This window comes from Hyla sarda, chromosome 5, assembly GCF_029499605.1.
Source record: "Hyla sarda isolate aHylSar1 chromosome 5, aHylSar1.hap1, whole genome shotgun sequence".
In the NCBI taxonomy this organism is placed as follows: domain Eukaryota; kingdom Metazoa; phylum Chordata; class Amphibia; order Anura; family Hylidae; genus Hyla; species Hyla sarda.
The window spans coordinates 349,898,366-349,920,574 of record NC_079193.1 but is presented as its reverse complement, the minus strand read 5'-3'; the positions used below and the strand labels follow the sequence as shown (position 1 = coordinate 349,920,574).

The 22,209-nt window shown below is 39.1% G+C and overlaps 1 protein-coding gene across 9 annotated transcripts in view; it reads left to right on the top strand.

Annotated features, from left to right (window-relative positions):
- The window catches only part of TRPS1 (transcriptional repressor GATA binding 1), a 350,577-nt gene that overhangs the window by 19,637 nt on the left and 308,731 nt on the right, over positions 1-22,209 (top strand). For 2 of the 9 annotated variants that reach the window (XM_056522634.1, XM_056522632.1), the window contains exon 1: positions 2,404-2,762. The exons of 6 other annotated variants lie outside the window; for them this stretch is intronic. The gene's annotated coding sequence lies outside the window, so the exon portion shown is untranslated. Of the gene's footprint in view, positions 1-2,403; positions 2,763-3,621; positions 3,631-22,209 lie in introns of those variants that run through there. One more of the 9 variants, XM_056522636.1, reaches the window with a different exon arrangement.

Below are 22,209 nucleotides of genomic sequence, written 5' to 3'. Positions count from 1 at the left end.
TATTGCCAAAACCAGTGGATTGCAACTCAAAATCAGCAGAAATGTGTAAACAAAAAGGGGCAAAAAAGGCGCAAAAGACCCTGCTTGCGCCTTTTTTGGCACTTTTTTAGACACAAAAAACAGCCTAAAGACAATGATAAATGTGGGCCATAATACATAAAAGAGATAGAGACAGGTCACATATATATAGAAGACTACAGACACATAACACATAAAAGAGATAGAGATATATTACATATATAGAAGACTACAGACACATAATACATAAAAGATATAGAGACAAGTCACATATATAGAAGACTACAGACACATAATGCATAAAAGATATAGAGACAAGTCACATATATATAGAAGACTACAGACACATAATACATAAAAGATATAGAGACAAGTCACATATATATAGAAGACTACAGACACATAATGCATAAAAGAAAGAGACAAGTTACATATATATAAGACTACAGACACATAATACATAAAAGAGATAGAGACAAGTCACATATATAGAAGACTACAGACACATAATACATAAAAGAGATAGAGACAAGTCACATATATAGAAGACTACAGACACATAATACATAAAAGAGATAGAGATAAGTCACATATATAGAAGACTACAGACACATAATACATAAAAGAGATTGAGACAAGTCACATATATAGAAGACTACAGACACATAATACATACAAGAGATAGAGACAAGTCACACATATATAGAAGACTACAGACACATAATACATAAAAGACAGAGATAAGTCACATATATAGAAGACTACAGACACATAATACATAAAAGAGATAGAGACAAGTCACATATATAGAAGACTACAGACACATAATACATAAAAGAGATAGAGATAAGTCACATATATAGAAGACTACAGACACATAATACATAAAAGAGATAGAGACAAGTCACATATATAGAAGACTACAGACACATAATACATACAAGAGATAGAGACAAGTCACATATATAGAAGACTACAGACACATAATACATAAAAGATATAGAGATAAGTCACATATATAGAAGACTACAGACACATAACACATAAAAGAGATAGCGATAAGTCACATATATTGAAGACTACAGACACATAATACATAAAAGAGATAGAGATAAATTACATATTTAAATAGATTCAACACATATATAAATGTACAGAGAGAGATTGCATAGACAACAATATATACTGAACACCCATATATACAGTATGTTTGTTTATGTGTATACGCTGTACATGTCTAAGTATAGTTGAATTCACCAGTCAGGACTGTATTATTGTCTGTATATATTTCCATGTGATGCAATGTAACTGCCAGGACGATTACTACAAGTTGCATTATTACTGCATTACACACAAAACTTTGTCTGCCCTTTATAATATTCTGTATATGTCATTTGCAGTTTCCTGCATTAACACAGATGATTATATATATATATATATATATATATATATATATATATATATATATACATTAACATTAACAAGTGCATATACGTTTTGGAACTTTAAATGGTGCTGAGTCATATGTTACATTGTATTGTTACATGTTGAAACTACACACATGCATATATATATATATATATATATATATATACAGTATATACATACAAATATAAAAGACACACACATAAATAAATACAGAGAGACACACAAATAAATAGAGAGAGAAAAGCACTGATCAGATCCACTATAGCACTGTATACTTTGTAGATCCCTGTGATCCTGTCCTCACTACAGATCACTTGTCACAAGTTGCACTAAGGCTCCTCCATGGGCACAGCCCCAGCACCATGCTCTGCATCCCATGTAAACCTCCCCCTCCACCATCCAACCCCCTCCACCACCCCCCATTCAACCCAAACCCACTCCATCCAGTGCACTTTACTCTTTAATATCCCTGCATTCCTTCCAATTAATCTCCCAGCAGCAGCTCAGAGGAGGAGAGGAAACTTTTTTTTTTCTCAGACCCCTTTGCTGCATTATGTGATCCGCAGCTACAATGTATCCAGCACTCAGCTCTCCCAGCACTCAGCTCTCCCAGCACTCAGCTCTCCCAGCACTCTGCTTCCTGTTTTCACTATTTACAAACAACTTTACAACGTTAAGGACACCACCACCAGCAGCAGCAGCAGTAGCAACAACAGCAACCTGTGCCTCCTCCACTATACACAATGCAACTTGGAAATGAACTGGAGCAGGGGGAGGGACAGAGAGTGTGCAGCCCTCCTCCTCCTCCTCCTCCTCCCCCCTGTCTTGCTGTGCTGACTGCTGTCTGTAGATGGGAGGTTACTATGTCTTTAAGCCTGTGCAGTTGAGGGTGGTGCCTTTCTCTGCTTAAGGCTCCTTTGATATTAATAGTGTTGGTGTCTTGCATCTGACGTAATGCTTGCACTGAGGTCCTGACAAGCGATAACATTTCTGATAAAGAACTCATCTTGCTGCAATCTACAGCCTGGGATCTAATATTAAACCCAGAGCATCCATTACTCTGCCTCCCTGTCCTCCCCCCCTAGCACCACCACCACCTCCTCCTCCTTCTCCTAGCCCCCCACTCCTTGTTCCTGTCTGTGTCTCAGCACTCAGACATACACACTGGGGGGGAACAGGAAACCTATTCTTCCCCCCACCCCAAAAAAATTAATCAGAGATCAACTCTGCAAACAACAAGGAAGCGGTTCATGGCTCAAGCTAGATCTCCACCATCTTCCACATTGCTGCTGAGGTTATTGCAGATCAATCAACAGGTAAGAGGAGGGGGGTGGGGGGGACCTAGAAATCAGCAAAGCGATCATCAGTGGAGCAGAGAAGGAAGCAGGAGCTCTGCATTTGCTGCCTGTCTCTTGCACTCTCTTATCTTATCACTCTCTCTTATATTTCATGCATTGTGTGAGCTCCGGTGCTGCCTGCAGAATGTGGGGTATCTGAACCCAAACAAGTCACTTTTATTTATTTTATTTTTTAAATTTTTTTTGCAATACATCAGAGAAAGAGAAGGAGAGAGAGAGGGAGAGGAGGGTGTGAAATCCTTCTCATGTTTCAAGTGCATTCGAGATTTCCTTCTTTTTTTTGTGTGTGCATGGTGGGTCAAAAAGCATGAGGCATGGAAATTGGCGACTACAGTCACTAGTAGCCTTGGCTTTTTTTCTGCAGTAGTCCTGGTAGTCCAATCTCCAGGAGCCCCCTTGTCTGCTCCAGGAAGGGTCAAGTTCACACACTCAGGAGGAGATAACAGCAACCAAAGACTTTTTTTTTTGTTTTTTTTTGATGATTATGATTTTTTCATTGTTTTGTTTTGGCTTTTTGAGTTGTTATTTATTTATTTTGTTTTGTTTGTTGTCCTTCAAATAAAGTAACTTCCAGGTCAATTTTTTTTTTGAACTCCTTAAAGGAACCCGTCACTTTTTTTTTTTTTTTTTTTTTTTTGCCATGGAAACAAAATCAAAATGGATGTGATTTATTATTAATATTATTATGATTTTTTATTTTTTTTTTATATATTTTTTTAAGTAAATATAGTTTGGACTGTAAAAGTTATTTTTTATTTTTTATTTTTGTGACACGGTCGTGGTGATCATGAGGAGCAGGGTGATCAAAGGACAATGATGTGCAGTAGTAAGTTTTGGCAAAGTTTTATTGATGATGTTTTTTTTTAATAATCATTTTTTATTGTTATCTGTTTCTTTTATTAAGTTGTCATGCAATGACAGGTGCTCTCTCTCTCTCTCTCTCTCTCTCTCTCTCTCTCTCTCTCTCTCTCTCTCTCTCTCTCTCTCTCTCTCTCTCTCTCTATATATATATATATATGTATATATAATATTTTTACATTGTAAATGAATGGGAAACCTAAAGTTTCTAACAGGGTCGCAGATTATTTTTATATTTCGTCGAATGCAGATTTTATCCCCCTAGCAATCTGGGAGTAACTGCGCACAATTCGAAGTGACTCATTACCTTTTATTCTTAATCCCTTGTATTCTTATGTCGTTCATAAAAGAAACATTGAAAGATCTGAATGCACGCTCGCTGTGACCCGTACTTTTGTCTGTGTTTTATTATAGACAGTATGGATAGATCAGCGATGAAGGCCTTGGTGTCATTGGCATGCCTGTGTTAGATTGTGAGCTGTAAAGGATACAATTCCTTTTATAGTGGGGTCCACAGTGTCTCCGAGAACAGTTGGAAAAGTGTCGAAAAGTTAGCTTCTGCTCAAGGGGATGACGTTTTGCAATGGGTTAAGGGTGCAGGATGCTAATGCGTACCCAGAAAGTTGGGAACACATTCTTCATGTCTTGACGTAGCAGAGCTGAGTTTTCGGTTGGTCCTCGGTGTCATTTTGGCATCGCTTGTACGGATGAAATGGTTAAAGACAATTTAAGCTCTGCTATGTGGGTCTTTTGTGCAGGCGAAAAGTTGAGTCGAAAAAGATGGAAGACAACATTCCATTAGGGACCTGGATGGAGGCTATAAATAGGAATAAATCACAGAAACAGTCTTTATTCCATCAAGTTGAGAAAAAGTCAGAAGTGTATGGAAACTCTTAATCACTGTGTCAGCTCTTGTATAACTCTGCATTGTATAACTCTGCAGTTCGGGATTCAGGTGATAGAGAAAGGGCCATAGGAGGTGTCAAGAGGAGTCTCCAGGTCAAAGGGTAATCTAGAATTATAGAGGATATCGAGGGCAGCATTTGGGTCCACGTCATTGCCCTGGGAGACATATATAGAGTGTTAATAGGAGCTTTACAGATGGAGCTGAGTTGAATTTGTCATTGGTGACAAGTTACCTGAATCCACTGATAACATATTGTGATACCACCAGTTGTTCTGTGACGTTGGCAGACTTGGCCCTGCTACGTCAGTGATTGTTCTATATCAGTGGTCTTCAACCTGCGGACCTCCAGATGTTGCAAAACTACAAATCCCAGCATGCCCGGACAGCCAACGGCTGTCCGGGCATGCTGGGAGTTGTAGTTTTGCAACATCTGGAGGTGCGCAGGTTGAAGACCACTCTTCTATATGGACATAAGCGTATACACATTATACACAGTATACACAGTGCACCATCCTGTAGGTGTTTGCCCCGTACACAGAGGTTTAATTATTTAGGTTGTTGTGTAAACAAGACGTCTTGTACTATTTCCTGTAACCAATGATGACGCGACAGGACTGTCTGGAAGTGATAAGGAACCATTTTTTGATTTACTTTCCAGCACTTCCAACTTCCTGACGTGGCCAATACAAACACTGTCTCCTTTTACATGTTCACATGTGCGTATTTTTGCTGCAGATCTGCTGCTGCGGATTTTGCCGCCCATTGACTTCAATGGGCAACAAAATCTGCTGAAGCAAATCTGCAGCAGAAAATCAGCACGTGTGAACGCACCCTCAGGCTTCCTATCTTTGAAGATTTTTATTTATTTTTTTTATTTTTTTTTGACACCTATGAGATGTGTCTGACGTGTCCATGGGGTCTTGTTAGGCCTAACTGCCAGATAAAGGATTAAAAAGGCCCTCTGGGTAAAAAAAAAGGGTCTGTCAGAGGTGGCTGGTCAAGGAGGGCTACAGACATAAAAAAATAAACAAATACATTTTTTATATCTTCTGAAAAGTTCTGATATTCGGGGGGGAGGAAGCGTGAACAGCACCAAGGACATGATGTATATATGTGTAGATTAAAAGCAAACACGTACAAATTGGTAGTAAAAAAAAAAAAAAAAGAAGAAAAAAAAATATATAAAAAACTCCCCGTCCCCTACACAGGGATGTATTTTGGTGAAGATATTCCGCATGAGTGTAAAATGAATCCATTCATTCAATCAACTGACAACTTTCCAATCTCTGTTTGCCTTAGCTTAATTTACTTTCCACAGGACAACTATTGTGGCAGCCTGGATTGGGATTTTTTTGGCAGGCACGGACGACTGTAAACGCAGACGTTTCTGTCCCAAATATTACACCTCACAAGTCAAATTGGAGTTTATAACACTAGACAGATACTTTAACATAAAACACATTACATTTTCCATATGCTGATATGGGGGAAGCTCTGTACCGGCGGGGGGGGCTCCTGTCTGGGTTTTGTGTTCTTGCTTTGAGACCCTTCAGACAGGCCATTGGCAATAGAGGGGTTAATATTAGTTTGAACTTCCGCTTTGCTTACGTTATATATATATATATATATATATATATATATATATATATATATATATAAAATAAATAAATACATAAAAAAGTGACTCTACTAGGTATTTTGGGGATAGAACATCACCCTTTGGACCTTCCTGAGCGAAGTGACTGACATTAATTCCACTTTTTAGAATTTTTCTTAAGCACGTAATAATAATAATAATAGTAAATAATACAGTGTAACCTTTCCTAAACACCACCTCTAGACAACCATCCCCATATCCAGATCCGATTTTATGTGATGTATTTTCAGTTCCGCATTTATTGTGCCTTGAGAAGACCCCCCACCCCCAGAAGACCACTTTTTGGTCCGAGTTTGGGCGGTCATCTCAATGAGGTATCCCTTAATAATAATAATAATAATATCCCTAAGAAATCTTCTTGATTTACGGCCCAGTGAGAACGCCTAAATAGGGTCCCGTTAGGCCCCGGAATCTTCTCTTTGCAAACCTACTATTTGCATCTACTTTTAGAACCCTAAATATATATCAATAGTGCACAACTTTGTTTGTTTTTTACACTTTTATGCATCTGCTTAAGTTGTTGGTTCTTTACTTGTAAATAAACATCAATGTAGGCTGGAGCATAATGACGTTTTGTACTGCAATTCAATGAATGGAAGTACCCATCCCCCTCCCCCCCCCCCTTCTTGAAATTCTTAATAGCTTTATATAAATAGACCATTGCGGATGCATGTGAGTATCAAATATTTTAGTCATGTTGTGTAGTTCTACTGTTTCCTCTTTTATTTTTTATTTTCTTATTACGTTTATTTTTCTTTTTCTTTTTCTTTTACACAAGTTGTCCAGTGCCAGGTCACCCCTGGGTGTTAGTATTGACAAGGGTCTGTAGTATTTGGGACTAGTGTATCCAGTTGTAAACTTGTGAATAAACAGAGCTGTGGGGGGGGGGGGGTAGGTGCTAGTATTGTAACTTTATATATATATATATATATATATATATATATATATATATATAGTGTGTGAGGAATGAGTTGAAAGAGATGTTATTTATGCTACTTGTCTATATGATCTATAATGCTGCTGTGTTATTGGACACGTAGGAAAAATTTACAAATTCAAAGATTGTTTATTAAAGTTTTTGGTTTATTTTTGCAGTCACTGTGTAACCAAAACTTTTATTTTTTTATTTTTTTTTAAAGTCTTGTAAAGTAAGTCAATGGCTTCTTTTGTACTTTGAGTAGGATAATGGAATCCATCGCCATCTATCTGTGACCAGACACCCACAGCGGTGGCTACAGGATTTGTTATTTCTTTCTATTTTTGGACATGAACATCCCCATTTCAGTCTACAAAGCATAGGAATCAGGGGAACAAGTCCGAGGTGTGCAACGCTATGTTACATGACAGCTGAATTGTGCCATTGTGTTGCTGGTTTGTGTGTGTGTGTGTGTGGGGGGGGGGGGTGGTGATGGTGGTGATGGTGGTGATGGTGGTGGGGGGTGTTCACTAAAACTGGATATTGTGGGCCCAGGATGGGTGAAAGCCATGTGGGCCATCAATTATGTATTTTATGTTTATGTTTTACTTGGTTTCCTCTATAGCTATACAATTTCTGGCCCAACTTAATGTCCATGCTCCACTAATGTTGTCATAACCCCTTCATATTTTGTGAGATAGAACCTGTGTTTTCTCCTTGTGAGCTCAGAAATGCTTATGACTTGATAAAGGGAGGAATCCCGAAAGCTTCTCTACATAATCTTGTTAGTCCAATAAAAAAGGTATTACAAGATACTGCAACTACCGATGATTTTGCTTTATGTATATATATATATATATATATATATATATATATATATGTAAAGGAAACCGACTAAAACATAAACATAAAATACATAATTGATAAACTAAATATATACTAAAAAAAACTGTAAATATATATTTATATATATATATATATATATATATATATATATATATAATTTATTTACAGTTTTTTTGTATATATTTAGTTTTTTATTTAGCTTTTACTTTTTGCTTCTGCATGGATTTGTATGTATTACTCTTTTATTTTGTGTTTCTTTACCATTCTACTTATTCTATTATTATTGTTATTATATTTATTTAACTTTCTTCTTGACCAAGTTATGGTAATAGCTCATCCTTTATATATATATATATATATATATATATATATATATATTATGATTATTATTATTATTATTTTTTTTTTTTTTTTTTCTTGACTTATTATTTTTTTTTTTTTCTTTTTCTTTCCTAACCGGGTTATGGTAATGTTGACACCAATTTATTATTCACTTTAGTACGATGCATAAGACTTTACCAAGTTACATCATTCAGTCCAAAGTACAGTGCAAAATGTGGATTAAGCAAGTGAATGCCCCCCCCCCCCCCCACTAACTTAAGATCAGAAAAGAAAGACTTAGAGCAGTGGTCTTCAAACTGTGGCCCTCCAGATGTTGCAAAACTACAACTCCCAGCATGCCCGGACAGCCAACGGCTGTCCGGGCATGCTGGGAATTGTAGTTTTGTAACATCTGCAGGGCCACAGTTTGAAGAACACTGACTTAGAATAACAGTAGTGATACTTTTACATAGTTTTTATGTTGTTTTATATAGTCCATGTAAACGTATACATGCATCGGCCCAGTAGGCATCCGGAACAAGTGAATTTCTTCTGTTAAAAAAAAGTTTCCTCATTACTCGTCTTCATCTCCAGCTTGTTACCGACATCTTGTACACATCTTATATTGAACCATTATGATATAATAGGCTTCTTATGAATAATACCTGTAACCGTAAAAAGTGAGCGCCCAACAAATAAGTCCCCTGAGCTGTGTATACTGGTGATAACAGGAGTATAGTAAGGTCGATGCTGTGATTGTGTTGGAAAACTTTGCTGTATCGTTAGATTTTTTTCTTGTACATATACAAAATATGTCTATATTTATGTATATTTACACACAATAGAATGAGCAGAATAGAGATGTAAACAAATTCTTTATAAGTAAACGTGCATAAAAGTGAGCATCCAGCAAATAAGTCCCCTTACAATAACCGGAGTATACAGAAGGTCGATGTAGTGTTTAAAAACTTTGCTGTATAGTTTGATTCTTTTTTGTATACTATATATATATATATATATATATATATATATATATATATAGTATACAAAAAAAAAAAAAAAATAAAAAAAAAATATATATACATATATATGTATATATATTGCATACATTAGAATGAGCCAAATAGAGATGTAAAATAATTCTGTATTAGAAAACATGCATTTAATTTTTTTATTTTATTTATTTTTAACTGACTCAATGCAATTTGATCTGTTAATGATTTGTAATATATATATATATATATATATATATATATATATATATTATTTTTTTCCATAAATATATATATATATATATATATATTATTTTTTTTTTTTCATATATATATTTTTTCTTAACAAAAAATCTCAATCCTATGTATGAATTCTCTGCAGTGCTCTGTCGGAACGTTCTGCAGTAGGCTCCTTTTGCAAATGGCTGAAACGCGTAATGAGATCCAAATGCCAGTTTTATGGTAACATCTTTAATGTCTGCGTTCCTTATTCGAAGTTGTAAAAAGTGATTTTGATTTTTTTTTTACGTTCCATAATGGTTTCAGAAGTAAAATTACCTTTTGATGGCTCCGGTTTTAGAACAAAAGGAGTCCATTAAAAAAGTAACTTAGCAGCCCCCCACCCCCCCCCCCCCTAAATATAAACACAGATTGTATGGTGTTCTGTATTTATGTGGAGGGGCAACAGAGGGGGTAAGGAAGTTTTTACAGGTGGCCCCAAACTCAAGGTGATGATAGCGCCACAGCTGGTAGTTGTTATTGCATGTAGAGATGATATATATATATATATATATATATATATATATATATGTATAGGTTATATAGCCTACTATTTACTGTTACATTAACCTATGAAGGGTGTAGATCTATCCATGGATCAATCTATTGTATCAGTTTTTATTTATATCTATCCAGAGCTGCATGTATAAGGCAGTGGTACCCAAACTGTGGACCTCAAATTATTGAAAAACTCCAACTCCCAGCATGCCGGGAATGCTGGGAGTTGTAGTTTTGCAACATCTGAAGGTCTACATTTCTGAAACCAGTGCTGTAGTATATAGTGTTTATTGGAAAACTACAACTCCCAGTATGCTGGGAGTTGTAGTTTTGCAACATCTGAAGGCCTACAGTTTGGAAACCACTGCTGTGGTGTATATTGCAAAACTACAACTCCCAGCATGCCCGGACAGCCTTTGGCAGTTTTGCAGCAATTGAAGGTCTGCAGTTTAAACCACTGCTGTAGTGTATAGTGTATATTGCAAAACGACAACTCTCAGCATGCCCGGACAGCCGTTGGCTGTCCGGGCATGCTGGGAGTTGTAGTTTTGCAACAGCTGGAGGTTCACAGTTTGTAGACCACTCCTATAGGTGTTGCAGAAGAAGTAGTCTTACCATGGTCTTCTAAAAAGACATCAACCCCCCTCAAGGTGGGTTGAAGGCCTTGGCATTGATGCCGCTTTGGGGCTTAAAAGCTTAACAGGGATCGGAATTGCTGCAGATTTTTTTTTTCTGCAGTGGAAAATCCACAGCGTTTGTGCCTTAAAATCAGCACCAAATCATGCAGAGCTCAATACGATTTTAAGTAAATATCTGTGATTTGCGAAATGCAGTATTTTAATTAGAGAAAATCTGCAAAAGTAAAAATCAAATTGCTGATTTTGACTTTACTTTTAAAGCCAAAGGTGTGAAAATTCGCAACGCATCCACAGTGCATCCGCAACATAAATTGACGTCTAAAATCTGCACTGTAAGTCAATTTGGGTATGTGTCCAAAAAGATTTGTAAAATGTCATTCGAACTGTTGGTAATATTCTGTGGATTTATCACATGCAAATCTGCTGCTGAAAATCTGCAGTGTATGCGAACTGCGGGAAAGCGCCCTTTGGTTTTGTCTATCTATCTATCTCATATCTATCTATCTATCTATCTCATATCTATCTATCTCATATCTATCTATCTATCTATCTCATATCTATCTATCTATCTATCAGTCTCATATCTATCTCATATCTATCTCATATCTATCTATCTATCTCATATCTATCTATCTATCTATCTATCTCATTTCTATCTATCTCATATCTATCTATCTATCTATCTATCTCATATCTATCTATCTATCTATCTATCTCATTTCTATCTATCTCATTTCTATCTATCTATCTATCTCATATCTATCTATCCATCTATCTCATATTTATCTATTTATCTTTCTATCTATCTCATAGCTATCTATCTATCTATCTATCTATCTATCTTTCTATCTATCTATCTATCTATCTATCTCATATCTATCTATTTATCTATCTATCTATCTATCTATCTATCTATCTCATATCGCTCTATCTATCTCATATCTGTCTATCTATCTACCTCATATCTATCTATCTCATATCTATCTATCTATCTATCTCATATCTATCCATCTATCTATCTCTCTCATATCTATCTATCTATCTATCTATCTATCTATCTCATATCTATCTATCTCATATCTATCTATCTATCTATCTATCTCATATCTATCCATCTATCTATCTATCTATCTCTCTCTCTCATATCTATCTATCTATTTATCTATTTATCTCATATCTATCTATCTATCTATCTATCTCTATCTATCTCATATCTATCTATTTATCTATCTAATATCTCTCTATCTGTCTCATATCTGTCTATCTATCTACCTCATATCTATCTATCTATCTATCTCATATCTATCTATCAATCATCTATCTCATATCTATCTATCTATCCATCTATCTCATATCTATCCCTCTATTTATCTTTCTTTCTATCTATCTAGCTATCTCATATCTATCTATCTGTCTATCTATCTATCTCATATCTATCTATCTGTCTATCTATCTCATATCTATCTATCTATCTATCTATCTCATATCTATCTATCTCATATCTATCTATCTATCTCATATCGATCCATCTATCTCATATCTATCTATCTATCTCATATCGATCCATCTATCTCATATCTATCTCTAGGTAGTTCTGTAATTGCTAGTTTTTCTGCAGCATGTAATACACCTCGGACTTGTTATCCCATAAATCTTTCCAGTTTTATCCTTCCCCTATTTCCTCTATCATACACGTAGAGTGAATAGCCGCTCACCGCATGGAAATGATTTGTTGAGCTCCTATAGAGAAATGATTGATCAACGCGTTTCATCCTGTCCCTATCCCTTAATGTTCGATAGATGGATAGAGAGATATTTAGATTTCCATCTAGAGCTCCAGATGTTGCATCACTACAACTACAGTGGTATCCAAACTGCGGACCATCACACTGTTGCAGAACTACAACTCCCAGCATGCCCGGACAGCCAACGGCTGTCCGGGCATGCTGGGAGTTGTAGTTTTGCAAAATCTGGAGGTCCACCATATGTAGTCTCAGGCGAAAGACCATCCCAGGACAAGACATAAAAAACTGACACTAGAATTACCATACGAGATACAGTTCGTACTGAAGGTTCTACGTGTATATAGCAGGATTGGCATCTTAGTTTGGCAACGTGAAACGTGAGGAATACTTTGACTGTTGCCAGTTTTTTTATTTCTCCCGATTAGGCACTCCACCCAGCGTGATGCCCCACCCTACTTGGAAGACTATAATTCAATAGTCACATTGCTTTTTTTTTTTTTTTTTGCCGGTAACCCTGCCTATGGTTGGAGCTCAATAAGTATTTGATCCTATCCTTAAAGGAGTACTCCGGTGAAAACCTTTTTTCTTTTAAATCAACTGGTGGCAGAAAGTTAAACATATTTGTAAATTGCTTCTATTAAAAAATCTTAATCCTTCCTGTACTTATTAGCTGCTGAATACTACAGAGGAAATTCTTTTCTTTTTGGAATGCTCTCTGATGACATCACGAGCATAGTGCTCTCTGCTGATGTTATTAAAATAATAACATCACTTTATTTATTGTTCTCCTTAGTGGGATTTGAACCCTAGTCCCCAGCACTGCAAGGCAGCAGTGCTAACCACTGAGCCACCATGCTGCCCTTAGCATACATTTGCTATCCATGGTTGCTAAAATGGACAGAGATGTCAGCAGAGAGCACTGTGCTCGTGATGTCATCAGTGTTCCAAAAAGAAAGGAATTTCCTCTGTAGCATTCAGCAGCTAATAAGTACTGGAAGGATTAAGATTTTTTAATAGAAGTAATTTACAAATATGTTTTACTTTCTGCCACCAGTTGATTTAAAAGAAAAAAGGTTTTCACCGGAGTACCCCTTTAAGTCAAGGCTTCCCTCAACTATGCTCATTTAGGAAACCCCAAAAATCATAAAAAAACAACAACAAAAACAACAACAAAAACAACAAAAACCTCCTACAGCAAATGACATGATGCAATTTAGTCTTGGAAAGTGGTGAAACCGAAGCCCTTCAACAAGTGAAGCCTCCGAAGCCGATAAAAGACAGGCGTATCATTATGTGCTATTATTCTTTTAGTTGTCTTTTCAGCGTTTTTATACATATCGGTTGCTATGATATCTGTACACTGGTATTAGCATTACTTAAGGAAAGAAGAAAAAAACTGGACTGACAGGCTTTGATGTTTCTGAGAACTGTGTCGTTCTTCTGCCTAAAGTGGAACTCGTATCGTTTTATTACAGAATGAAGAACATTCTTGGTTTTTGAGGGGGGGGGGGGGGGGGGATTAAGGGATGTCTTGCCGTTCAATGAAACCGCGCTGTCGGCCTCTGCTTATTACAGACATATGCAAAATCTACTTATTTAGATCACAACGATAAAAATGATGCAGCTTTCTGGGGGCTACTTGACACTAACAGACACCTGACCATCTGTGATAGGGGGTCCTGGTGCCCACATTCAGTTTTTTATGATTTTTTTTTTTTTTACATAATGGCCCTTATTTACTAAGAGTGGAGTGTAGTTTTTTTTGTGGGTTTTAATTCCCTACAATTTATTTCCCACGGTATTTACTAAGGTTTCCCTACATTTTCCACTTTTGCTACATTTTGCTTTTTTTTACACATGTTCTGATCTGTCTGGTTTTCCTCAGCTCAAATCCACCACATTTTATGTGGAAACCTTAGTAAATATGTTGGGTTTTTGTGAGAATGTCAGAACACGCCCCTTTTTGGAGACCACACCCTCTTTTCTCGGCGGCCACGCCACTTGTTCGGGTTTTCTTAGCAAAATGGAGAGTTAGTCAGGGTTTTTTTTAAGTCTGGCGCAAATTCTGGCGCAGACAGAATCTGGCGCAATGCGACAGGATCTGGCGCACATCCCGACAAAACATGTCGGGTTTGCACTAGTAAATGAGGGACAATGTATGAGACCACGTCCAGACGAACCTGCAATGAACACCTTTCTCATCATGGCCATGGACTGCCAGAATGACCCTTGGGGACAGGTTATGGGGCTTTTGAGATTCATTTTGAAACACCTCTATTCTTATTAAAGGGGTACTCCGGAGGACAAATCTTATGCAGACACACACACACAAAAGGATAATCATATACACCTCAAGTCTCCAGAAGAGACTTTTCTCAAATTAAAAGGGGTACTCTGGAGGGAAAACATTTTTTTTTTATCAACTGGTGACAGAAAGGTACGGTATATAGATTTGTAAATTACTTATATTTAAAAATCTTAAACCTTTCAGTACTTATCAGCTGCTGTATACTACAGAGGAAGTTGTGTTGTTCTTTCCAGTCTGACCACAGCGCTCTCTGCTGACACCTCTGTCCATGTCAGGAACTATCCTGAGCGGGAGCAAATCCCCATAGCAAACCTCTCCTGCTCTGGGCAGTTCCTGACACGGACAGATGTGTAAGCAGAGAGCACTGTGGTCAGACTGGAAAGAACTACACAACTTCCTCTGGAGGTAATTTACAAATCTGTATAACTTTTTGGCACCAGTTGATTTGAAAAGATTTTTTTTCCCCTCCGGAGTACCCCTTTAAATTTTACAAAGGGATCTTCGGAAGACTTGAGGTGTATATGTTTGTCCTTCTGTTTGTGTGCAGAAGATTTGTCCCCATGTGTTGTATACTATTTGCATGGGCCTATGTCAATGTCTAATATCTGACTTGGCTACTGTTTTTACCTGTCTGTTTGTTTCTGGGTTTAACCTTTATAATTTAGCTTAAAATGTAGCAGGGGACAAAAAAACTTCCCTTTTTTCACAGGCCGATTATGGGTTAGATGAGCATTCTTGTTCTCGATAATCGCCCCATGTATTTATATGACAACTCTCTTTCTAAACAGAGGATATGCGGCCGACAGTGATGTATTTCAGGGCCGGAAGATTGAGCCCTTGTGAAAACTCAGCAAGACCGGTTCTCATTCCCGCCGGCCCGTCTGACAAGGGTTAAAAACTAGGCTCTCCTCCCTTATTTACAGTCACAGGGCCATTTTTAAAAGAATTTTATCCAATGTACTAATGCAGAGGAGTTGCCATATATGACAACATATGTAAGACTCAAGGGTTAGAGTTCAATATAGGGTCCATGTGTGTTAGTGGGTGCTTCAGAAGGATTTCCTAATGTAAACCTCAACCCAGGCCATTTATGTGGCAAAGGGGCCTTTGGGACCTCTCAGGTAGGGCTCGGTTCATACCGAGTACCAAAATTTTTGTCCTGCACAATATGAATTTTTCCCCATACCACAATACCGGTTTGGCCCCCTCCCCCTCGGGAATGAATGAATTATCAGCACAGCGCTGCGCTGTTCCCACATCGGGGAACTAATCATATGTGACCTGCGAGCGCTGTTCTGCCCCCCCAATTAATTATCAGCCCATCGGGGTAAATACTCACATATCACCCGCAAACGCCGCCCTCCTCGTCCTCCTGTTTGTTGCAGCTGCTGGCGCTGACACTCTATACTGTGCGGTATCCCTATGCCCGGGCTGCAGAAGGTAAACAAAATAAACTTTAACGCATGTTCCTACGTTGGCCTTACGCTCTTCCTGGGGACGGGAACGTCGTACAGCCGTCAGCCTATCACCGGCCGCAGCGATGTTCCGCCTCGGCCGGTGATAGGTTGAGCGCGCTGTCATGTAAGAAGCCGGCGTTAAAGTTTATTTTGTTTACCTTTTGCAGCCCGGGCATAGGGATCCGCACAGTATAGAGTGTCAGCGCCGGCGGCCGCAACAAGTAGGAGGACGAGGAGGGCAGCGCTTGCGGGTGATATGTGAATATTTACCCTTATGGGGTCAGCGCAGCGTTGGGCTGATAATTAATTTTTGAGGGGGGTAAGGGAAATACCATTATATACCGTGGAACCGCCATAAGTTGCAAAAATACCGTGATACACATATTTGGTTATATCACCCAGCCCTACTCTCAGGTACCAAAAACCTTCTGGCACTGCTACCTCTGCAACTCCTGTAGCCTTGGTCTCCAAATTACGGACCTCTAGCTGTTGCAAAACTACAACTCCCGGCAAGCCCGGACAGCCACGGCTGTCCGGGCATGCCGGGTGTTGTAGTTTTGCAGCAGCTAGAGCTGCACAGTTTGGGGACCTCTGCCTTAGAGTAAAAAAGTTATACCAACATAACGGAGGCCACTGTAACAGGACACTCTATTGGCCTTTGTCAGATGAAGGGGGAGTGGGGCCTATGCATATGTTTACCTATGGACAAGACAACCTGTTTACATATTTGTTAAGTGGAACACAAATGCAACCTTATCTTAAAGGGGTACTCCGGTGGAAAACTTTTTTTTTTATTTTTATTTTTTATCAACTGGTGCCAGAAAGTTAAACAGATTTGTAAATTGCTTCTATTAAAAAATCTTAATCCTTCCAGTACTTATTAGCTGCTGAATACTACATAGGAAATTCTTTTCTTTTTGAAACACAGAGCTCTCTGCAGACATCATGACCACAGTGCTCTCCTAAAATGGACAGAGATGTCAGCAGAGAGCACTGTGGTCATGATGTCAGCAGAGAGCTCTGTGTTCCAAAAAGAAAACCATTTCCTCTGTAGTATTCAGCAGCTAATAAGTACTGGAAGGATTAAGATTTTTTTAATAGAAGTAATTTACAAATCTGTTTAACTTTTTGGCACCAGTTGACTTAAAAAAAAAAAAAGTTTTCCACGGGAGTACCCCTGTCCATAATTATTATTTTTTCAATATCAACTGGCCCCAGAAAATTAAACAGATTTATTAAAAAATCTTAATTCTTCCAGTACTTATCAGTTGCTGATGTTCAGTCCTTTTTCTGTCTGACAACAGGGCTCTCTGCTGACACCTCTGTCTGTCTCAGGAACTGTCCAGAGTAGCAGCAAATCCCCATAGCAATCCTCTCCTGCTCAGAAAAGCAGAGAGCACTGTTGTCAGACAGAAAAGAACGACTCAACTTCAGCACCCGATAAGTACTGGTAGGATTAAGATTTTGTTAACATCTGTTTAACTTTCTGGAGCCAGTTGAAATGTAAAATAATGTTTTTTCATGGAATACCCTTTTAATTCAGCATGAAACTGCTCAATGGCCAATACAGCTCTTATTTTTCTTCTCACGTTCTTTGGTTGTCTAGCTCCCAAAGTCGTCAAAATTGTTGGTTTTGTCACCCAGCTACTTGCATTTTTTTTTATTCCTTCCTTTTAGTGATCAATTTTTTGGAATCTCCTTTTTTGTTGACTACGGAAAATGCCTTAATGCCTTGAGGGCATTCAACCTGCAGTGTCGGGGCAGAGGCACTTGGCGCGGTGCCATCTATGAGGGCTCACGTTTTTGTTTCGCATACGTGTTGATGTTTTTGAAGTATGACCAGTCACGTCTAGTCATTCTGTAATTGTCGGCTTTAAGGATCTTTTTGATTGATCGTAAAGTCGACAGAACGTTCATGTCGATCCCGTGGGGGAATAGAAAGGCTGACGGATCCCTATGGAGCTATAGGATCGTGACGGGCAACATCTCAACTTTTGAGCAAGCAGCAACTTTTTGTTTAATTTTCCCCAAACGAATTAGTGGATCTCAACCAAAAAATCAGAAGGTATATTTCAACCAAATTTTTTTTCTATAGTCCGCTTTCTGGTAAACTGATGTCTAGAGACGATGACCTGAACACAGTGCTAGGTGTATTATGGTATATGCCAGTGCCGAGTAGATTTATATATTTTCCCAAATGTAATAGAATCTCTTAAAAAAAAAAAAACAAAAAAAAAAAAACTTTTTGGCTACTTCTCTGATGCTCACCCAGCTTTCTCTTCATGCTTGAAAAAAAAAAATTAGCTTCTTGCTATCCTTGATTTGAGCCGGCTATAAGACATAGATATACGACAGGAATATTGTTTCTGACCGGTGGCGATGTGTTTAATTGATACCTTTTCTAGACTGTTGTTATCTTTTGCTATTAAGATCCAGTTTTTATCTCACATGGACAATTGTATTATTATTAGAGTTTTCTTTCTTGTTTTTTATTATTTTTTATTTATATGTATAGATGTCTGTCTATCATCATGTTTCATCTTTATGACTTTGTTGAGAAGTTTGAACTATTTGTAAGAAAATTCTTTATTTCATATTTTTTAAAACTCTTTTAGAACTTTTTACACTTGTCTGTCACTTGACTGTTTTTTTTATATTTTAGTCAGTTTAATTGTTTATTATTATAATTTTTTTTTATTTTATTTATTTATTTATTGTTATGACATTTTCCTCTTCTTGTCCATAATGAACAGTCTCTTTGTAGTGACATGGCACATTGTGACCAGTGCTTGTGACTAATTTGTTCTCATAATTATACTTTTTGGTGGTAACAGGACCATCCACAAGTAGAATGTATTGCTGCTTATTTTTCTTTCCATCAGGAAGTTGCCTGGTAATGATATTCATGTTGCTATCTGAGCAGTAAAGTAGAGAATACAGTATTTGTTCTTCTTTAGGACGTCTTATCTGTCTGGCTGCTTTTGTCCTCTTATACTTTTGGGTTGTTTTTTTTCTTCAGTTTTGCCTTAAACCATTCATACCCACCTCTGTGATGAGCCTTTGCCAGCTCGCTGCCTGTGAGCGATTATGTATGACAGTCTGTGTTATATAATGAACAGGAGGATTGTTTGAACAGAGGTAACATATTGTGATTTGTGGACTTTTTTGGCAGTCGGCGTTCACTCGACTCTAAAACCCGAGTGTGATCTAACATCATAGATATCTGAATAGTTTTCGGCAGGCAGTATAGTTGTGGTGTGTTTAAATCAGCGCTGATAATACATATACAAAGCCCAAAATGGTAAACTCTGCTATCTCCAGTGCAGGAGCTCATCGCCTTTAGGGATCCGGCGTCTACACTGTGGAATAGTAATACAGAATCGTACTGGCTGAACTTATATCATCTTTTTTTATGTGTAATTTATGATATTTCATTACTTTATTGTAATTATTGAAACATCTTGTGTTTCTAGCATGTCAGAAATCATTTTAATAATGTAATGTACCTGTATGATAGATGTGAGATACAAATGATATATATATATATATATATATATATATATATATATAAAATTTTATATGTATAATATATAAATGAGGTAGGAATGCAGATAGATATGAGATAGATAGGCAGCAAACTTGAAGGTGAACAGGTGCTAACTGCGGTCAGGCTCTGGTTCTGAGCTCCCACGCGATACAGCAGACAAATGCGCAGTAGCACTCCAAATGGTGAATCAAATAAGTGGCTTTATTTTCGTCAGCAGGTGTGCTACGTTTCGGTCACCTCATGTGACCTTTGTCAAGGGCTTGACAAAGGTCACGTGAGGTGACCGAAACGTTGCACGCCTGCTGATGAAAACAAAGCCACTTATTCGATTCACCGTTTGGAGTGCTACTGCGCATTTGTCTGAGAGATAGATATGAGATAGATAGATAGATATGAGATAGATAGATATATATGAAATAATAGATAGATAATAGATAGATAGATAGATATGAAATAGATGGATAGATATCCAAAGCAGTGGTGAGCAGCACAACCCAATGATGTAGAGGTGAAATGGGTGCTGTCAGAGCAGTCCTGGTCATGGTCTGTCTATTGATTCATACACAAAGGTTCCACAGCACTCCAGAAGTAGTTCAAAGATGATTTATTATCCAATGCAGAAAAAAGTGATACAACGTTTCACCGGTCTCACACTGGCTTTCTCAAGCATGCTTGAGAAAGCCGGTGTGAGACAGGTGAAACGTTGTATCACTTTTTTCTGCATGGAATAATAAATCATTTTTTAATTACTTCTGGAGTAATGTGGAACCTTTGTATATGCATAGATAGATAGATAGATATGAGATAGATAGATATGAGATAGATAGATAGATAGATATGAGTGTTACGCCGAGCGCTCCGGGTCCCCGCTCCTCCCCGGAGCGCTCGCTTCACTCTCCCCGCGGCAGCGCTTCGGTCACGTCCTCTGACCCGGGGCGCTGCGATTCCGCTGCCAGCCGGGATGCGATTCGCGATGCGGGTAACGCCCGCTCGCGATGCGCACCCCGGCTCCCCTACCTGACTCGCTCTCCGTCTGTTCTGTCCCGGCGCGCGCGGCCCCGCTCCCTAGGGCGCGCGCGCGCCGGGTCTCTGCGATTTAAAGGGCCACTGCGCCGCTGATTGGCGCAGTGGTTCCAATTATTGTATTCACCTGTGCACTTCCCTATATCACCTCACTTCCCCTGCACTCCCTTGCCGGATCTTGTTGCCTTAGTGCCAGTGAAAGCGTTCCTTGTGTGTTCCTTGCCTGTGTTTCCAGACCTTCTGCCGTTGCCCCTGACTACGATCCTTGCTGCCTGCCCCGACCTTCTGCTACGTCCGACCTTGCTTTTGCCTACTCCCTTGTACCGCGCCTATCTTCAGCAGCCAGAGAGGTGAGCCGTTGCTAGTGGATACGACCTGGTCACTACCGCCGCAGCAAGACCATCCCGCTTTGCGGCGGGCTCTGGTGAAAACCAGTAGTGGCTTAGAACCGGTCCACTAGCACGGTCCACGCCAATCCCTCTCTGGCACAGAGGATCCACTACCTGCCAGCCGGCATCGTGACAGTAGATCCGGCCATGGATCCCGCTGAAGTTCCTCTGCCAGTTGTCGCTGACCTCACCACGGTGGTCGCCCAGCAGTCACAACAGATAGCGCAACAAGGCCAACAGCTGTCTCAACTGACCGTTATGCTACAACAGTTACTACCACAGCTTCAGCAGTCATCTCCTCCGCCAGCTCCTGCACCTCCTCCGCAGCGAGTGGCCGCTCCTGGGATACGCTTATCCTTGCCGGATAAATTTGATGGGGACTCTAAGTTTTGCCGTGGCTTTCTTTCCCAATGTTCCCTGCATCTGGAGATGATGTCGGACCTGTTTCCCACTGAAAGGTCTAAGGTGGCTTTCGTAGTCAGCCTTCTGTCCGGAAAAGCCCTGTCATGGGCCACACCGCTCTGGGACCGCAATGACCCCGTCACTGCCTCTGTACACTCCTTCTTCTCGGAAATCCGAAGTGTCTTTGAGGAACCTGCCCGAGCCTCTTCTGCTGAGACTGCCCTGTTGAACCTGGTCCAGGGTAATTCTTCCGTTGGCGAGTATGCCGTACAATTCCGTACTCTTGCTTCAGAATTGTCCTGGAATAATGAGGCCCTCTGCGCGACCTTCAAAAAAGGCCTATCCAGCAACATTAAAGATGTTCTGGCCGCACGAGAAATTCCTGCTAATCTACATGAACTTATTCACCTAGCCACTCGCATTGACATGCGTTTTTCCGAAAGGCGTCAGGAACTCCGCCAAGATATGGACTCTGTTCGCACGAGGCGTTTCTTCTCCTCGGCTCCTCTCTCCTCTGGTCCCCTGCAATCTGTTCCTGTGCCTCCCGCCGTGGAGGCTATGCAGGTCGACCGGTCTCGCCTGACACCTCAAGAGAGGACACGACGCCGTATGGAGAACCTCT